Below are 8,109 nucleotides of genomic sequence, written 5' to 3'. Positions count from 1 at the left end.
TCTAACATATTGAAGGGCCCGGTACTGGTTTGGCTCCTGATGTGTGATAGCCTTGTCACTTACCTTTTTGTTAGCAAGTAACAGAAACCTAATTCATATCAAATTAAGCAAATAAGGAGAAATGCAAAATACAGGCCTAGCTCCCACCACAGCTGGATTCAGAGGCTCAAACGTCATCAGCAGCCAGTCCCTTCCCACCTTCCCACTGTGCTTTTCACCAAATTGACTTCATTCTCAGATATACTGTCACCAAATTGGGGCAATGAATGACGGCTCCAGCTAACATCCAACTATCATAGTATCCTGGTGAAAAGACAGCCTATCACAGAAGTTCTAGCCACATTTCAAACCCTCATTTTGAACAATGTGGCCCCAAATAAATTATTAAGCTGAATGTTAGTTTCCTTTTCTATAAATTGAGAGTATTGAAAATAATACCTATTTCACAGATCACTGTAAGGAAAATTTGCTTGATGTATCTAAAGGCAACTTGCATAGGTTTTAGCTAAAAGTACACAATAAATAGATATTTACTCATCATTCATTTGTTTTCAGATACGGGTGAGTAGATCATAGTTACCGCTTTAGAGACCTGTCAGAAATCAACTGTAACACTGCTTAAAGTTAGCACTTCATCGTATGCGATCCTGCCCTGTGACTGTTTTATGAGAGCCATTTCTTCAGTTATACTGCAAAGTGTTCCCTGTGCAGTAAGCTAGATAAGAGGTGAGTTTGGAAGTTGGAAAATCTGGCTTCAAGTCCTGCTCTACTACTCAAACTTGTGGGATCTTGTGCAACTGAATTACCTTCCAAGAGACTCAATTAGCTTATTTGTAAAATAGGGGTAGTGATGCCTACCATGTTTCCCGGAAATAAGACCTAGCCGGACAATCTGCTCTAAGGCGTCTATTGGAGCAAAAATTAATATAAGACCCGGTCTTATTTTACTATAATATAAGAACTGTCTTTAATATAATATAATATAATATAATATAATATAATATAATATAATATAATATAATATAATACCGGGTCTTATATTAATTTTTGCTCCAAAAGACACATTAGGGCTTATGTTCAGGGGATGTCATCCTGAAAAATCATGCTAGGCCCTATTTTCCAGTTAGGTCTTATTTTCAGGGAAACACGGTACTTCATTGGGATGCTAGAAAAAAGAAATGAGATGATATTTATTATTTCCCTGCCACCATGACAGGTTCAATATATAGTGGCTATCAGCCTAGGCTGGTGTCCACAACACAGTGACTATTCAGTAAATGCACACTTGGCATTAGACACATGCTCTAGACCCTCAGGTTTGGTGACTAATGCCTGAACTCTTGGGGCAGCTCTGCTTCCACAGACGTGCAATAACTGAAATAAAAACTTACTCTTAAGAATTTCCTTGGATGTAGTCTTCTGAACAGTCAGTATTTCAAAGACACTCTCTTTGGTTTAATAACCACCCCAAAAGATGATATTTTACCCTAGTTTATTCTTAAAGTCTATTCCACATCAATAATTATCCTTCGCTATCATTTATCTCATGGACTAGATACTTAATTATCTTTTTTTCTCAATTAACACTGTTTCTAAAGGGTGTCCAGGGTAGAGGGGGGTAAGTGCACTTGTACTGTACTTCTAAGCTTTTGGTTTAGAAGTTGTGAAAAGGCAGCTTTCAAACAGGAAAGAGTGATAAGATGATGTTTAAGGACAACATGTAACTTGTGTGTGGATTGGGTGTGAAAGGGGCTGGTATTACCAGGTAGAAAAAGCACTGACATTTTGGCATTAACTGTTATTACCATCTTCTCCATTTCCTAGGTTTTCCATTTTTATCCACTTTTCTTTATTCAAAAAGTAATTGTTGAGCCCGTATTATAGCCAGGCTGGTTGTGGGGCAACATAGGCAGCAAGTCACAGCTTCTGACCTGAAAAATCTTAGCGTTCTTAGAGAGAGTTGACAAGTGAATGTGGAGAGAAGGCGATTCTAGTGGGAGATAGGCCAGGAGTGGGAATGGGTGGGGATCAGGGAGCTCAGCTCTGTTTTGGCTAAAGTCTGTGGACTGCAGAAAGGGGAGTATAAGACAGCATGTTGGATAGTAAGGTAGGACCACATCACATGTCAAGGAGTTGACTTTCATATTGCATATTGATCCTACCATGGGTGGTCAAACGCCAATGGCCCCACGCACCGCCCTAGCCGTTGCCATGGTGAAGCGGAGCTAAGAGGCCCAGCAGAGGCTGCAGCAGCTCCTCAAGGGCAGTTTGCCATCTGTTGGGGCTTCATTCTCTTGTGATTCACTTGGAATTTAAGAGGAGTGCAGATCCTGAAATGTCTGAACCAACTGTTTTGAGCCTACTTTGGAGACAGAGGACCATTTGGTCATCTGGATTTGGAAGCAGTCAGTGAATAGGAATGACATGGAAGGTGTGTGGTCTGACTAAAATAAGGAATTGCACATCGTTCAGATGTTTACCACTTGGATGGCACAGGGATCTTACTTCGTGGATGCATCTGTGGCAGTGAAACCTTGACTTACTTATGATAGACTGTATAAAACAAATATTTTTAACAATGGAAAAACAAAATTTAACAAACCCATCAACCCAGGCTCCCTGTCTTTAGGTTAGTAAGGAATTGTCTTCATTTGACTGATGAAGGCAATAAAGGTCAGAGATGTTCAGCGACTTTCCCAAAGTCACACAGCTTCCATGGGCCTTCTTTGGGATCAAGCCACATCTTTAATATGTCTCTGTTCTGAAAAGGAGGGTCAATATGATTTACAATGGGATCTTCATAAACTACCATGTTTCCCTGAAAATAAGACTGGTCTTATATTAAGTTTTGCTCCAAAAGACACATTAGGGCTCATGTTCAGGAGATGTCTTCCTGAAAAATCATGCTAGGGCTTATTTTCCGGTTAGTTCTTATTTTCGGGGAAACACAGTAGTTCACTAATAGGTTTCATAAATAATGACACCTACAAATATTTTAGTATTTCTTTTAATTTGCCCTCAGTTCAGGGAATAATAATCTAAACAGAGACACTGTTTAGATTTCATTCATCCATAAACACCCATTAAACAGAAAGTACCGGGCTAGGATTATTCAGTGAAGAATAAACAGTACATGCTTTCTCTTTCACTTGTATGCATCTAATATAATCCTAAAATGAGTTCTGTATTCCATCAAGGTCATCAAACCTATTCATTTTGACATCAAGCTGTGTCCATTATCCAATACAAAGCAAGTTTCTTTTTTATGTTAAGACAATTTTTTTAAAGCCATTTTAGGTTCACAGCAAAATTAAGAGGGAGGAACAGAGACTTCCCATATACCTGGATAAAAAAAAAAATTATGAGATGTTCTAAATTAAATTACACAGGCCAGAGAGTGAGAGAATGAGATAGAGCTGTCAGTTTGTTAATGGCTGCTGACCAGCTAACGAAACACTTCTCACATTCCTGTTTTGCCTGTTGGAATTTGGATTAATTTCTAGGTAGCTTTGTCCGCAGATTATTTCAGCCAGACACCATTTTAACCCAAGGAGCCTCTGCTGTTGTTTACACGTAGCTTTCTGAATGGCTGGCCCAGCTAATCCGCAGGAGCGGACCCTTCTTTCTATGGACTCTGTGATCCCAGAACTATCCTCTCTTCACCTTCCTCCACCCCTTGCCTATTTGGCTTCGGTAAATTCTGTCAGACTACCTCCTTCTTCCCCCTGCCGCCCACTGATGTATAAAAACACCTGCAAAACTCTAGGATGACAGATATATTGTCTTTTTGACCTAGCCATGCTGCTGGTGGTTGACACTCCATGCCCCAAGAGCTATCTTTTGGCTAACATTTTTGGCTTAATGAAAGCTTACTTACAAAAGGATTTTCAGCTGTGGAAGTTAACATTTTTAGTTTAACAATCCCCTTCTCCTACACATGAGCAACCTTCCCCATTATCAACATTCCGCACGACGTGGCTTACAATGGTTATAACTGATGAACCTCCGCTGACACATCATTGTCACCCAAAGTTCATAGTTTACATTAGGGTTTACTATTGATGTTGTACATTGTATGGGTTTGCACAAATGTTTAATGACATGTATCCATCATTATGGTATCATACAGAGGAGTTTCACTGCCCTAAAACTCTTCTGTTCTGCCAATTCATCCCTACCCACTTCCAGCTCCGGGCAACCAAAAATCTTTTTACTGTTTCCACCGTTTTGCCTTTTCCAGAATGTCATATGGTTTTGAATGATATAGTATGTAGCTGTGGTACTGTGATTTATAATAAGAAATATACATTTGGTCTTCATCCAGTTCCTGGCACAGAGCTCCTAAAACACTTGGAATTTCCTAAGTGAGGAGAGCAACAAAGGTGTCTATTGGTATGCTAATGAGGTACCTTTGAAAGCACCTAAGGTTGCCAGGAGTACCAACCACATGTTTAAAGGGTTGGAATTTTCAGTCTCACCCCCTGACATCTGGGGGAAGGGAGAGGTGTTGAAGGTTGAGGTCAAGTGGCCAATGATTTAATCAGTCATGCATAAGTAATGAAACCTCCATAAAAACCCAAAAGGATGGGGTTTGGAGAGCTTCCATGTTGGTGAAGTTGTGGAGGTTCTGGAACGTAGTGTGCACTGAGGGCATACTCTGAATCCCTTTCTCCACACCTTTCCCCATGCATCTCTTTCATCTGGCTTTTCCTGAGTTATATCCTTTTATAATAAACCATGATCTAGTAAGTAACACGTTTGTCTGAGTTCTGTGAGTCACTCTAGTAAATTAAGCAAACCTAAGGAAGGGAGTGTTTGAACCTCCAATCTATAGCCAGTTGGTCAGAAGCACAGGTGACACCCTGGACTTACCACTGGCATTTGAAGTAGAGGAAAGGGGGAGCAGTCTTGTAGGACTGAGCCCTTACCCTGTGGAATATGACTCTATCTCCAGGTAGATAGTGTCAGAATCGAGTTGAAATGTAGGACACCCAACTGGTGTCTGGAAAATAGCTTGTTGATGTGGGGACCATCCCCCTGCTCCCATGTTAGAATTGGTACCAGAACCTGGAGGAGCCTTTTTAGATTGGCTTCTTGTACTTTGTAATATCCATTTAAGGTTTTTCCATGTCTTTCCATGGCTTGAAAGTTCATTGCTTATTAGCACTGAATAATATGCCATTGTCTGGATGTACCATAATATATTTACCCGTTCACCTACATCTTGGTTGCTTCCAAGTTTGGGCAGTTATGAGTAAAGCACTGTAAACATCTGTGTGCAGTTTTTTTGTGTGGACAAAAGTTTTAAACTCCTTTTGGTAAATACCAAGGAGCATGATTGCTAGATCATGTGGTAGGAATATGTTTAGTGTGTTCCAAAGTGGCTGTGTCATTTTGCATTCCCACCAGCAATGAATGAGAGTTCCTGTTGCTCTGCATTCTTGCCAACACCTGGTGTTGTCAGTGTTCCAGGTTTTGACCATTCTAAAAGGTATGCAAGTAAGTTTTAATATAAGGAAAAGCAAATTTATACACACACACACACACACACACACACACACACACACACCTTTCATAGTTTAGTGGCAAAAAGATAAACTTAGGGAACTGACGAGGAATGATTCCAGCTCCATTAATTCCTAGCCATGTGGCCTTGGGCAAATTATTTAACCTCTTCATTTTCACTTTTATAAAAAGGTCATGGTAGTGGAAGTCTTATAGCATTTTGAGACAATTCTCTTCTCTTCCCACCGTAAAACATGTGACACATGTGGTTCAGGTCATCGCTCTTTATTATGACAGCACTTCCCTATTACCTCCCCATTGCAATTACTAACATGACTAGACTTGACCTTCTGATTTTTAAGGCTATATTTTTAACTTATTTCACAGAATAATAGTGAACGTAATCTAAGCTACTTGCCTTTACTTTATTAGTGGATACATAGCACATAGGCTATAACTTAAAACAATATAGAATCCAATATTAGATGCTCATTTCATGTAATATATTTTTAAATGAATTAATGATCAAATCCTCTAATTTGAAAAACTTCTACATTGTTAAAAAATCCATCAAGTAAACACATAAACACATATTGTCCTGACAGTTTACAGATTCCTTCTTAGATCACCTATCCTGGAACATGTTGGATCTCAGATTTTTAAGTTTCTGTTTCAAAATGTGATGTCTTTCAAAGGGAGATTATTAAGTTTTTTTCACATAAGGAATATACTACATAAATAAGTTATGCCCTAATGCAGAATGCTTTCCACACAAGAACCACAAGAAATGGAACAGAAAAGATCATAGAATTTCCATAATTATAACAAACCCTTGGAACAAGCAACACTAGTGACCTAGAACAGTGGGGCAAAGAGGGAAATAGAACTTCGAGACTTGGTTTAAACCTCAGCCAAAGGAATTAGGAAACTGATGGTATAAGCAAGATTTGCTCGTGTTTGTTTCTCAAATAAAAGTAAAGGAAACTATGAACAGTGGGAAAATTCCTTCCACCTCCCCAAAGGGACATAGAAGGGGCCTAGGAAAGCGGTCACCCCGGCTTTGCAAAAAAGAAACTGAAATACTTACAGACAGTTTTATTGCCATCAAAATGTGAGCTCTTTCCAAATGTAGCTAATGATGGGCACACCGATCTATGATAAGTTAATTTTAATTCCAAAACAAACACATCACATGCTTGGTTTTCCTTATCCTGCTTTTCTGTCACTGCGATAAATGATGTAAATAGTACATTTTTTTTCTTTGGGAAGAATAACAGAAGTGACTGTGGGATTTTTTTTTTTTTAAACTCTTCTGTTTGTGTTGATATATTTGACTTGGGAGAAATCTGCCAAACATATAATAACATGTAAACAATTCAGCATGCAACTTGAGGCTGCAAGTTCCTCGAGGCTAAGGACCATTCTGGTGCTGTTTTCACATTCTTCACAGTATCTAGAGGTGTCCACAGCGCTTGACATTCAAAAGATAATTGGGGACGGGCTCCCTCGAAGCTTGGGGCTATCCTCACCTAATGATCACAGAGAGTAGTTTCCACCAAGTGAAGGAGGCAAATTAAGACAAGGAGCCAGAGGAAAAACCCCTCCCACACACATATGCCTCACATGAAAATTGCAGAGAGAAGGTGGTAACTGAGCCTTGAAGGAATGTTGGCATCCTTGGTATAGTAATATATTATGTGCATTAAGCATTTAGACTGATTTCCATCGACTTTTCTGTCTTGGTCCAATGTGTGGCTAGCTATAAATCCTGGGATCACCCTGGTGGCACTGACACATCCTCTCTTCCATGTTTTGTGCTCTTTCTTCTCTTTCCACCCCGCCTCTTTCTTTCTCCTTTCATTCCTCCTCCTGTTCCCTCATCAAATTCAGCATTACCCCTCACTGTTTTTTACTTAAGGTGCGTCTTCATAATTGTGACTGTCATAATTCACTTGGCCTTGTGGGGGCTAAAAAAATTACTACTTTTCCTCCCACCTTCTAAGTTCTTCTAGCTGGGCTAATAATCAAATTAACAGAGACAGACCAATGGGAGAAAATCAAAATTTTAATACATGTGCGTGAGAAAGTCACATAAGCATGAAAATTCCAAAAACAGCGAGGCAACATTCGGTATATACGAGTAAGACATTTTAGACAAAGGAGGAAAAGGGTAGGATGGGTTTCAGATTTCAGAAGTGAGAATGGGCGATTTATAGCGAGTGAGGAATGGGGGAGCACATGTAGCAGGAAAATTCTTGCTAGACAACTCAGAAACAGCAGGACACAGCGGGTATCTAGCTAACAGGCTTGGAGTCTTCCGACTAACGGGCGTGTGAAGAGTCTTAAAGCAACTAAGCCAGGGCTCCCTTCCTACAGCAGGTCTTTCTGTCCAAATCTCTTGGGCAGGAAGGGAGACGGAGGAGTCAAAGGTTCTTTTGACTCTTGTTTCTTAATAAACAGCTTAAAATCAATATCCCCAACAGGAGCTTCCGGGTGGCAAAATTTTGGTTCCCTTCAAACTTCCTGGTGGTCTTAACAAATCAATAGATCAATGTCAGCCAAAACAACTGTGAGGAATTAGCCACTTAATGTGGTTATATAACC

At 39.8% G+C, this 8,109-nt stretch overlaps 1 pseudogene; it reads left to right on the top strand.

Moving 5' to 3' along the window:
* The first annotated feature begins 2,211 nt into the window (after window positions 1-2,211).
* On the top strand, window positions 2,212-2,413 carry LOC117022096 (mitochondrial import receptor subunit TOM7 homolog; annotated as a pseudogene).
* Window positions 2,414-8,109: the final 5,696 nt, after the last annotated feature.

Source organism: Rhinolophus ferrumequinum, chromosome 5, assembly GCF_004115265.2.
Source record: "Rhinolophus ferrumequinum isolate MPI-CBG mRhiFer1 chromosome 5, mRhiFer1_v1.p, whole genome shotgun sequence".
Taxonomy (NCBI): Eukaryota; Metazoa; Chordata; class Mammalia; order Chiroptera; family Rhinolophidae; genus Rhinolophus; species Rhinolophus ferrumequinum.
The sequence above is the reverse complement of the archived record's forward strand: the minus strand, read 5'-3'. Positions and strand labels throughout refer to the sequence as shown.